Source organism: Aedes albopictus, chromosome 1, assembly GCF_035046485.1.
Source record: "Aedes albopictus strain Foshan chromosome 1, AalbF5, whole genome shotgun sequence".
NCBI lineage: Eukaryota > Metazoa > Arthropoda > Insecta > Diptera > Culicidae > Aedes > Aedes albopictus.
The window spans coordinates 278,900,254-278,912,586 of record NC_085136.1 but is presented as its reverse complement, the minus strand read 5'-3'; positions in this window follow the sequence as shown (position 1 = coordinate 278,912,586).

Sequence of the window (12,333 nt, the reverse complement as noted above, 5' to 3'; positions counted from 1 at the left end):
TGTCGTGATAAGGCCTTTTGTCGAAGAACTGGAGCAACGTGCTGCGGATATGCAGGAAAATGGCAGTGTATACACTATGCAATGGTTTTAACCGGTGTCAAGCCATGGGAGTCACATTAGGTTGATTTGCTTTTGAATGCTGACATATTTGAGGCGATAAAGCTTGAATAAAAAAAACAATGATTTTAAATATTGGTATCAAATGCTACACCTACAAACTAGCAACACGGCCAAGCCAACAACAAAGCGATATGATCGCAGCAAACGGATATCAATTTCGACCAATCAGCGACTGGTCTCCGTTTGACAGCAAATTGGTCTCAAATTGACTGACTACGTGTCGCATCCTATCCTAGGATCAAAGGCCTTTCATAATATATGTCAAACATATAAAACTGGACGGTCCACAATTCAATTTAAAATTTGCATACGATCACCAGATGCATATATCTGATGAATTAAGAAATCGAAAAACTATAGGGAATTTGTTTTATATTTTTGCTCACTTACACAAAGGAACAAAACAAAACAAAAAAGACAACATTGGGTTCATCGCTACTCGAATGTTTAAGATAAGTGATCTTGAAACACGAGTAGATGTTGAACTCGGACATTATGGATGTCATTTTTCGTGAATTTGATGCCTAAAATACGGTCATAGTCAAATCACATTTAAAACGCAAAACAAAAAAACACCCTCTCCAAAATTTGTTAAAATGCAGTTTTTGTCATACTAGATCCGGTGGTGGGAGAAAATTAAAGATTCACTTGCGCCTTTTTCAAATGTTACGCTAGAAAAATTGGCTTAAAAAAGTACAAAAATACTTATATCTTTTGATAGAAACATCGTACAGCTTTGATGTCTTCTGACGAAATGTGTATTTTGGCAATATGTACAATTGCTCTGAACATAGTAGGCTTGAAAAAATGATAGTTTTTGACATATGACAAAAAACCGATTTCGGACTTTTTATTTCTTCAATAAGTTATATCTCCTCAGATTGAAGAGATAGAAAAACTGCTCTTCGAGAAAGTTGTCGGGGTTTTTACCTTCTTCAACTTTGCAGAACATTTTATTTCGATATCTTTTGAAATAAAAAAGTTAGGTGCTGAAATATGAAGTATTTTAAGATTTGGCGTTTAGGACACTTTTGCATATAACGTGGCTTGGACTCACGAGCAAATGTCTAGAAAACATGAAGACTCTATCTTGGATGGTTTTTGAGTTATTAATTTTTTCCACTTAATGTTGGTCCTCGGACCATTGTGCACTGTTGGACTGTTTTCTGGAACGAGCTGTAGTGCCTTAACAATTGCATAGGCTTCCGCCGTGAAGATAGAACAGCCGTTAGGAAGTCTGCCGGAAACTTGCTCGTTATCGGTCGAGATGCCAAATCCTACATGTTCATCAGCTACCGATCCATCAGTAAAGATTTTCGAGAAATCTTTGTACCTTCCGCAATTGATTTCTAAAAAGAGTTTTTTTGCCCTTTCAGGATATTCGCCGACTTTTATTCGATTTTTTAGCGTCCAGTCGATGTTTGCTCCAGGATCCGACCAAGGTCTGCTACCTGGACGGTGCTTTTTAGCAACAGAAGGAATAGGTAAACCCGTTATATCGTGGTAATGATCGGATGCTCTTATGACCATGGGTGCTGATTCGTTTTCCCGCTGTGCTAGCCAAAGTAGACCCTTGCTTACTAGAACTTGAGTCCATAAGTAGCGGAACGGTAGCTCTCCACATTCGGCCATCATTGATTGAATGGGACTCGATCGGAAGGCCCCGGAAATACTTCGGATTACAGCGTTGTATGCTGGTTCGAGAATTTTTACAACTGGCGCACCTCCTCTGCTGACCAGGCCTATCCCGTGCGTCAGTTTTGGAATTGTCAGGCTCTTGTGAAGCCTAAGAAGAGTGCCGCGGGGCCCACTTTTCCAGCGGCCACCAATTACTGCAAATAACCGTTGAATAGATGCCACTTTCTGTCGGGTCTCTCCAGCGTGCTGTTTGAACGACATTCTGTTATCGATAGTTACCCCCAATAACTTTGCCGATTTAACTATTTCCAGCGGCTGATTGTGTATTTTTATACAGGGAACTTTACGGTGTTTCCAACGCTTACATATGTGGATTACCTTAGATTTTTCGGCTGACAGATCGAAACCAGTCCGTTTGGACCACTTTTCAACTACCTGGACCGCTTGTTGAAGTTTCTTTCTCACTGTTGTGGGTGCTTTACCGATGGACAGCAGGAGGATATCGTCAGCATATACGAACAAAATAATGCCCCTTGGGACAATGTTGAACACCTCGTGTATGCTAACCAGGAACAAAGTAACGGATAATACGGAACCCTGAGGGACCCCATTTGCTTGTGTGCGATAATCAGATGTTATGCCGCCCACGACTACCTTGAAAGATCGATCGGTTAGGAAACTTCTGATAAATCCTACTATGCGACCACGTATGCCCCACGAAATTAGGGTGTTGATTATAGGATACCTCCACGCGGTATCATAGGCCTTAGAAATATCCAACAGTGCTGCTTCACAATGTTCGCCGGTCATCAGAGGTTCGTGCAGGGCGTTTTCGAAGTCTGCGAGATAACTGTCAAGTCCTTTACCGTTTCTAAAGGCGTATTGTCGTCGGTCGAGTCGTTGGTCTGCTTCTAGTCGTGTAATCAACCTGCGATTCACCATTCGTTCCATCAGCTTTCCAATGCACTGCCCATAACCGCATAACAGTAACATTCGACAAAAGTAGGCATTGGAGAAAATGGAACCCAAAGTTGCAACTTTGAATAGTATCGAAATTTTAAAAATTTCTCATCAATTTGTCATCAGTCGTATAGCAATCAAATTTTCTACAGCAGTTCCTGTATGCTAGAGGAATTGTCAAAAAATAAATCGAACCTCAGTATGATTGATGTCACGCCAATCTATTTTTCTAGTGTGACTGTTATGCGGTCACATTGCTCAATGAGACAAAATGACTTGGTATTTTTTTTCATAAATCCTAGAACAAACTTGATTTTTTTATTCAGGTGGTCGAAAGCACTTGTGATTTGATGATGATCCTCGATATTAACTCAATACCAGCAAAATATGCAAATGTTACAAATATGCAGTTATGGGCAGTGCAGCTGAGTAACGATATTGGTCTAAAGCTGTTAACATCCTTATGACCCTTTCCTGGTTTCGGAAGTGGAATCACCAAAGCTGTCTTCCATTGATCGGGCACTGTTTCATCTCTCCATACACGGTTGATGACATTAAGAAGGACACGTTTTGTCACATAAGGCAGGTGTCGCAGCATAGGGTATCCGATGGAGTCTATACCGACTGACTTCCCGGTTCCTTTATCAAGGGCCCAGAATAGTTCGTGCATTTGGAAATCACTGTTGATAACGTCAGCTTCTCCTCCGTCTATAGTGATTGCGATGTTTTCGGCAGCCAATTTGCTTTTCCTAAAGGCGAGATTGTAGTTTTCCGTTGCCGAATTCTCGTAGAAGTGTTCTGCAAAGGCTTCAGCGATTTGTCGAGGATCGTCTACTGTTAAGTTGTTCATCTGCAGTGTTATGTTGCGGAAATTTCGTTGACCTCGGAGAGCGTTGACTTTGCGCCACAAAGAAGTAACTGGCTCGTCCGAGTTGAAACTGGAAAGGAAGTTTTCCCAAGAGTGTTGTTTAGCTTGGCTGACAATTTCCCTTGCTTGTGCTCTTGCGACCTGAAATTCTTTCAGGGCTAAACCTCTTCTAGGATCGTCTTCTGCAATTCGTTTTAGTGCTCGTAGTCGTTTTCTTCGCTTTTTTATGGCTGCCGCCACCTCGTTGTTCCACCAAGGCACTGCTTTTCGACCGAGTTTTCCGCTTGTGCGAGGAATGGATTGTTCCGCAGCGTTACGGACTATGTCTTCAAATTCGTTTAAAGACACTTCTCGATCTCCCGGCGTGGATTGTTCGATGATCCTTTCGAAAGATTGCCAGTCTGCATCTCCATATTTCCATCGGCGCTGTACAGTCAGTTTCGGAGAATGCATTGAACTAGTGAGACGAATGGGAAAGTGGTCGCTCCCAGCGGTATCAGCATTCACAGACCATTGAAACTTGGAGACTAGTCGATTAGAGACGATCGTTAGATCTATTGCAGACGTTTTCCCGGACGTGCTATCAAGCCTTGTATGGTCACCGTTGTTGAGAATTGAAAGATCGTGACTGGCCAAGAGTTCCTCTATTTTGATTCCCTTGCGATCTGTAGTAGAACTCCCCCAAATGACGCTATGCGCGTTGAAATCACCCATCAAGATGACAGGTTGAGGTAGTTCGTTGAGTAATGCACGAAGCTGTTCTTCGACCTCTTGAGGTGTCATTTGTGGCGAAAGGTATAGTGACACGAATGTTGCGGCTATCGGATGTTTCATGGTAATAGCGACTGCTGGGAGCGGTGTTTGGAGGTCTATGAAGGAGAACGTAGTGTCTTGATGAACGGCGAGGCACACGACGTTCCTGTGTCGCAAGGTTTGGTCGGCTCGAAATCTCCATTCGTAGTCCTTCAACAGGTTTTGTGAACGGTTGTCGGTGCCCATGAACAGCGTTTCTTGCAGTGCTAAGATGAGAGGTTGACGTTCGGAAACTTCTAGCGCTAGATCGTTGTAGTTGCACCATAGTCCCCTGATATTCCACTGTAGAGCGATAGTCTTCGTTTGAGTTGCATGGTTGTCAGCTGAAGTGCTGTAACATAAATGTCCATCAGGGAGGGAATATTCATTTGCTGTATTATACTTGCCACGTGGAGCAAGCTGGAAGCCTCCTTCTCCGTCTCTAGACTGCAGTCTGGGACGATGCTGGGTTTGACGGTTCACAGAAGAAGTGACTGAGCCAGAGGGTGCATCGGAGGCTTCCAGAGTACTTGTTGCTTGATGTCCCATTGTTGTTAGATCCAGCGATGAACTGCTGTTATCGTACCTAAAGTTGTCCTCTTTACTTGCCATTGAAGATGTATTGAATCATCAGCTCCGAAAGAGCTAGAAATTGGTCCTCCTTCGACTTGCACTTCTTCAAACGGGAAAATAGATCACGCGCCAATCCCATGAATTCGGAGATCGTGAAGAGGGTGGAGGTTGCTTCGGTTGAGTGTTGCTGATCGGCTGAATTTGTTCCATCGCGAACAACTTGCGAGTAGAGGCGCCGCCCTCCGTGGGGGTTGTTGATTGCTGGTTGAGACACCGTCACTCTCGTAGACGTGGTTCGTTGATGTTTCACGGGATCCTGCTGACTAGCCGGGGTGGAGTGTTTACTAGTTTTCCGTTTTGCCTTATTACTTGCCAGTCGTTGCAGGTAGGATTTCCTTAAGTTACAGCCCTTGTAGTTAGCCGTATGATTCTCTCCACAGTTTGCACATCTGATTTGGTCGCGTGTAGAATTATTTAACTCCGCATTTCCATCCTTTCTTGAAGGTAGCCCACAGTTAGAGGTAAGGTGATTTTGGCTACATTTAACGCACACTGGTTTCAGGTTGCAGCACTTCGAGCCATGCCCATATCGTTGGCAACGATGGCATTGTACGACGTTGCCCGGTTTCTTAATGAACTTTTTCCATCGTACTACGGAGTTGCAGACATACCTTATCTTTTGCAGGTCTTGGAGCCTTACGGTGACATTCGCGAAATGCAACAGGTATGGAACGAGACCCACATTGGACGTGTTCATTGGTTTGACTTCGGTTGGTTTCACCCCAACCTGATCTAACTCCTCAACCAATTCAGTTGTGTCCATCAAATGTAAACCGAATAGAACGATTTTAATAGGAGTTTCACTGCTAATTTGGTGAGTGAAAAACTCCAACGAATTAGTCTTCATCGATTGGGTGATTTTTTTATGAACATCAGCGTGTTTTGTTATAACACAGAGAACAGACATCCAGGCTAGAACAAATTTCATTCGGAAATTTGTGTAAGGATTTGAATCTTTACTTGAGTAAGGTTGCAAACCAATACACGATGACAACACTAACGCCGCCAAACACCATATTGCCACAGTCAGTGGTGAATTGAAACATTTCAAGTGGTGAATTAAATTAGTATGGGAAATTAACCGATTGCAGCGCCACGCTATTGCCACTTGTGTTGCCGATTTCAAATGGCCGTTAAATTCCTTACACAGCTTTGGAACTGGACTTGGATGTCTGTTCTCTGTGGTTATAACTAGCACTCCACCATTCATGCCTTTCATGTGATAGCTATCATCGGAGATATTATTCTGTTTCAACAGATTTCGTATTTGTTTCGCATCTTGTCGCAGCACAGTAATAGGCGGACAGTGTACCCTTTTGTTGATGGGAGATTTATTGTTACCCCTTTCCGCAGTGTGCACGTTCTCGTTCCCATCGATCGGAGCGTGTGTGAGCACATCGAAACGATTGCTTGTCGAAATGTTTGCTACCGAGTTGTGGATACCATCAACTGCACGCTTAAAAATTTTTGCACACCGCATGTGTAACCCTTACACACTTTCCGTCATCGCTTGCAAAGATGGCAGAATGTGTGAAAAAAATGTGTAAGCCAAGCTCATGCTATGAGTTGATGGCACCTTACTCATTTTTGAGCAAGCCGTCTGCGGTTGACAAACGCTTTGGAGAAGAAACGTTTGTTTACACCGCTGAGTTAACTGCTATTGTGGCCATCGTTAACGAGTGCTTGTGAGCTGTTTCTTTTGCAGCGCAGCAGTAAAAGCACTACAACTTTATAATTTAAACGTGATATATTATTTTAAACGTAGTTCGGGATTAGCAGATGGATTGCGATTTAATTGGTTCAAAGATAACAAGAGCCATTAGTTGAAATTTTGCGGAGTAAGCACAAAAACAATTTAGGGTTATGTATTTTGTTCTCCCGGAGGTATCGCTTCTATCCGGCCTTGGTTACCGGGCTTCCTGCCTATAGGCCTATAGTATGCCAAGCGAATTAGGAGCGAGCGCCAAAATCGCCTCTTTTTCGACATTTTCGAGCTCCTCAGCGAGCTTTGGAATCGATTTAAGAATGTGTAGCTCTCACTCATTTTCCAATCAAGGGAAGCGTTCCCTCAATGTGTAACTCTCACACATTCTTCAAATCAGTCTGCAAACGCTTCGATGTGTGACAGTTACACAGACTGTTTCGATTCTCAGGCGTCAACACAAAAATGTGTAAGGTCACTTTGCACTAATTTAGTGTGGTCTGGAAAAAAGGCCAAAATGAGTGATCATTGCACATTTCTGAGTGGACCAATTTGAGCGTGATGGGGTAGTGTGGTTTGCGTCCCGCTGCTCACCCATATTCTTTTGTGTACCGTCTCGTTTGCTTCTCTTTGGAAGCTGTCCTCCACTTATGGAGCATTCGCTATCTGATGAAATTTCATCTCGACCATACTTATTGTAGATTTTGCGAATAGGCTCCTAAAGGCCTATCTCAATTTCTGCATAATTCGATCAAGCATTGATTAAAACGACATGTTTACTCATTTTTTAAGTATTCTTATTAGGTAAAGCCCATAAAATATATTTTCAAAAATTTTAATAATTTTTGCAACACTCTTTGTTTAGCACTCAATTTTGGGTAAATTTTGTTTACCGTGTATGTCAAACAGGAACATTTGTTGTCAAAAGTGAGCCAATGTGGTGTCTTTTGCAACCCGCCGTTTCACTTTCGTTACGTCAAGGTTGACCTCGAATGTCAAACAAGACTTGCTCATCATTATTTTATTTTCGAGTTTATTAACTATTCTGTTATTGTTCAAGTTCGGAAAAATTACCATTGAGATCAGAAAACCAAGCTCTTTCGTGTTATGCACCAAAAGCGGGAAAATATTTTTCATTTTAGGACCCTATTAAAATTTGAGACGATCCCGACGTGGAGGCATTTTGCTCGGAGTTATCAACCTCCAGCTTTCAGACTACTTCGGTAATTCGATTCGATCGCGACGAGAAAACTATTTTTCGATAAACAACCAACGATATCTGTAGCACAGCGAAAAACACGTGTGAACGCTACGAGATAGCGGTTAAGACTGGTATTAAAGGAATAATATCAATAATGCTATCTCAACACTTTGCCTCACTTTGCCGAGGGTATATTTTTTTTACAGCCGTCGGACCACTTCGTGGTCTTCCACAAAGTTCTTTGGCATATAGTCACCTACAATAATACAAAAGGGTTTATTTATTGAACGCTTACAGCGCCATCTAGCGGCAAAATTCGAAAACCTAAAATTTCTGCATACATTTGGCCAAGTTTTCCCATGCAAACTTCAAGCGTTTTGAGCGCCCCCTTAGGCTCAACCGGTTCTGCTCAAATTTTGAACGTAGCTTCTGGGAGTCCAAAACAACTAATTTAGGAGGTAAGACTTGGCATTCTTCAAAATTTTTGTTTTTCATATAAATATGGGCCACCCTACAGCCATAGAAAACAGCGGATTACAGATGACACGTACAGTAAGATAAAGGAGCGAAGAAATGTCAAAGCAGCGATAGAGCGAGCAAAAACGTGAGGAGCCAAAGTCGTAGCCGGTCAGCGCTTCTCGGCGCTAGAAAATGAAGTTAAACGCTCTGTCTGGCGGAAAGACAGACTTGCTGGAAATCGAAGCAAACTGACGAGTAGAAAGGCCAGTTTTGCTCATTTTTAAAAAGCAGTCTGACGGAAGGACAGACTTGCTGGAAATTGAACCAAACTGGCGAGTAGAAGAGACAATTTTGCTCTTGCTTGAAAAGAAGCAGCCTGGCGGAAGGACAAACTTGCTGGAAATCGGAAATTGGCGAGTAAAAGGACAGTTGTGCTCTTGTTTGAAAAGAATCAGTCTGGTGGAAGGACAAACTTGCTGGAAATCGAAGCAAACTGGCGAGTAGAAAGGACAGTTTTGCTCTTTATTTAATAGAAACAGTTTGGAAAATGAAGCAATCTGGCGAGTAGAAATATCAGTTTTGTTGAAAAGAAATCGAAGCAAACTGGTGAGTGGAGAGGACAGTTGAGCTCTTGTTTGAAAAGAAGCAGTCTGGTGACATCGATGCTCTTTGGTTTGGTGCATGATTTTAGCTGATTTATTGCGCGGCGAACATAACACGATCCCATAATCTGAAATGCAAATAGTCACAATCGATTCGCGACGAGATTTTATGATTTCGAAGGACGGCTGTGCCAACAACGCGTTCGCGATTGAAAAGCCCGGATTTATTAAATACCCGCTGCGTCTGCATTGCCTTGGCCTATGACACATGCAATTCGTGAAGTTTATCTGCTAACTTTCCGCTAGTAGCGGAACGAAAAAACTAAAAATCCGAAAAAATCCAGATCACCCAGATGGATCGGTGACAAAACCACGCACTGAATGCGCACACGACGTAAACAAACAAAACAAATTTTACAAATTTTGGCGCGACAACAAACTGTCAAAAATCCTGAAAGGGGTAAACCGATGCGTAAAAAATACCGCAAAAATGGTAATCACTAATCCCCTCGTTGATTTTTTTTAATATGAATGAAAAAGTAAACATGGTACCGAAAATTTTAGGTGGTTTGTACCGCACTCTTACGTCTGTATAAATTCGTCTGTGATCTGATGCTGCGCGTTTCGAACGCAGCTTGTTGAGAATCTAAGATAAGTGCGACAATACATCGAGCCGAGGGAAACAACACCTGCAAATGAGTGCTTCGGACTAAGCATTATAGAGCGTGGTGCTAGTGAGATGCCAAACGATGTTTTTGAAGCAATTTTCTTCTAAGTAATATGTCTGTTTGTCTGTGCTGTCATTTTCATAGGAGTACTATCAAAGGCCCCCAAAATCAGCTGATTTTAGACGTCAAATGAAAACGCCCATTCGGGCCCCCGAACGCAAGTTAGCGGATCGGTAACCACGAATCGGTTCAGGCAGAATTAAATTAATAAAAACCAAATCTCGGCCCTGGCATGCTGCTGTTGACCTAAACATAAAACCCTCTCTCAGATATCTATGCATCGTGTCGCCCCTCGGGCACGAAAAGTTGGCGCAAAGCAGGGATGCCAGATGTGAAGACATGTCTTCAATTTGAAGACATTTGATGTTCTGTGAAGACATTTATTTTTGTGAAGACATATGGGAGACACTTCATTTTTTGTGAAGACTTTTGAAGACTTTTGAAAGCTGAAAAATAATAAGTCTTAATGTTGTTAATCTAAACCAACAAAAGTCTTCTGGGAATTCAACTGGGTATTCTCTATTTTTCAAAAAATCTCCAAAAACAGAGGTTGCTTCTAGGATATTACTAAGGTTTTTTTCAGAAATTCTCCCCAGAACTTCGTTTGAATTTAAAACAGAGCTACATCCATAATTTTCCGCAAACTTGTCCGAAGATTTGTCCAAGCCTGTTAAGATTTCTCCAGTAGTCCCTCGAGAATCTCTCTATAAGTTCCACGGGAATTTCTTCAGGATTTCATCAGGAATACCTTCAAAAGCTTTTCAGGAACTCTTCCAGGTGTTTCTCGAATATTCCTCCTGGAGTACCTTAGGAATTCTTTCAGTTCCTCGAGAATTCCTCCAGAAGTTTGCCGAATTTTTTTTTCACGAGAGCCTCGGAAATTCCTACAGGAGTTTTTCGGGAATTCGTGCTGGAGTCCTTCGGGAATAAGATGTTCCTCGATAATTCCTTTAGGAGTTCCTCGGGAATTCCTCCAGCAGTTCCTCGAGAATTCTTCCATGAGTTCCTCGAGAAATACTTTCTCGGAAGTTCCTCCAGGAGTTATTCGGGAATTCATCGTGGAGTTGCAAGGAAATTTCTCCGGTATGTAGTTTCTCGGGAATTCATTCAGAAGTTCCTCGAGAATTCCTTTAAGAACTCCACGAGAAATTCAAGGAGTTCCTCGGATTTCCTCTGGAACTCCTTGGAAATGCCTCTACAATTCCCTCGGGAACTCCTTTAAGGGTTCCTCAGTTAATGCTCCAAGAGTTCCTCGGAAATTCTCCCAGAAGTTTCTCAGGAATGCCACCAAGAGTTTGTCGGGGATTCATCTAGCAGTTCCTCGAGAATTCCTCCAGGAATTCCTCGGGAATTCATTCTGGGATTCCAAAGGAATTTCTCTGGGAGTTCCTCGGGAATTCCTTCAGAAGTTCCTCGAGAATTCTTTTAGGATTTCCTCGGAAATTTCTAAAAGAGTTCCTCAGGAATTCCTCCAAGAGTTCCTCAAAAATTCTTCCAGGATTTCTTCGAGAAATCCTTCCAGCAGTTCTTCAGGAAACCTTCATGAATTCCACGGGAATTTCTCCTGGAGTTTTTGAGAGCTACTCATGAATTCTTCCAGAGTACATCAATAATTTCTCAACGAGTTCCTCGGGAATTCCTCTTGAAGTTCTTCGAGAATTCCTTAAAGGAGTTCCCCGGGAATTCCTCTGGAGCTCCTTGGGAATTCCTCTAGAAGTTCCTCGGGAATTCCTTTCCTCCAAGAGTTCTTCGGAAATTCTTCCAGAAGTTCATCGAGAATCCCTTTAGCATTTTCTCGGGAATTCTTCCAGAAGATTCTCGGGAAATATTTCAGGAGTTCATCAGATATTTATCTGGATATACCTATGTTTACCTCCAGGGAATTCCTAGGAAACTCCTGGAGTAGGTTTACTGGGGACCAACAGGAATTCCCGAGGAACTGCTGGAAAAGAACCTCGAGAAACTATGGAGAACTGCCCGTGGGATTCTTGGAGGATTCCCCGACAAACTTTTTAAGGAAATCCTGATGGAATTCCTGATGAACTTCTGGAGGAATTCCCGAAGAACTCCTGGTAGGAATTTATTGAGGATCTTCTGTAGAAATTCTGGAGAATCTCTTGATGGAATTCCTGAGGATCCCTGGATGAATTGTAAAGGAACTCCTGGAGGAATTGTTGAGGAGCTTTTGGAGAAATTATCATCAATTTCCTGAAGTATCTCCTGAGGGAATTTCCGAGAAACTCCTGGAGGAATTTCCGAGGAACTCCTGTAGGAATTTACGAGCATCTTTTGGAGAAACTCCCGAGATTCTTCTTAGGAATTCCCGAAACTCCTAGAGGAATTTAAGTATAACTCCTACAGGAGTTCCTGACGATCTTCTAGAGGAATTACCGATGAAGTGCTAGTGGAATTCCCAAGAAACTTATGTAGAAATATCCAAAGAACTCCTGGAAGAATTGCCAAGGAATTCCTGGAGGTATTTCCGGGGAACTTCCCGAGGATCTACAGGTGGATTTCCCGACAAACTTTTCAAGGAATTTCTGAAAGGATTCCCGATGAGATTCTTGAGGAATTCCCGATAAACTTCCGGAAAAAATCCCGAAGAACTCTGACAGAAATCCCAAGGAATT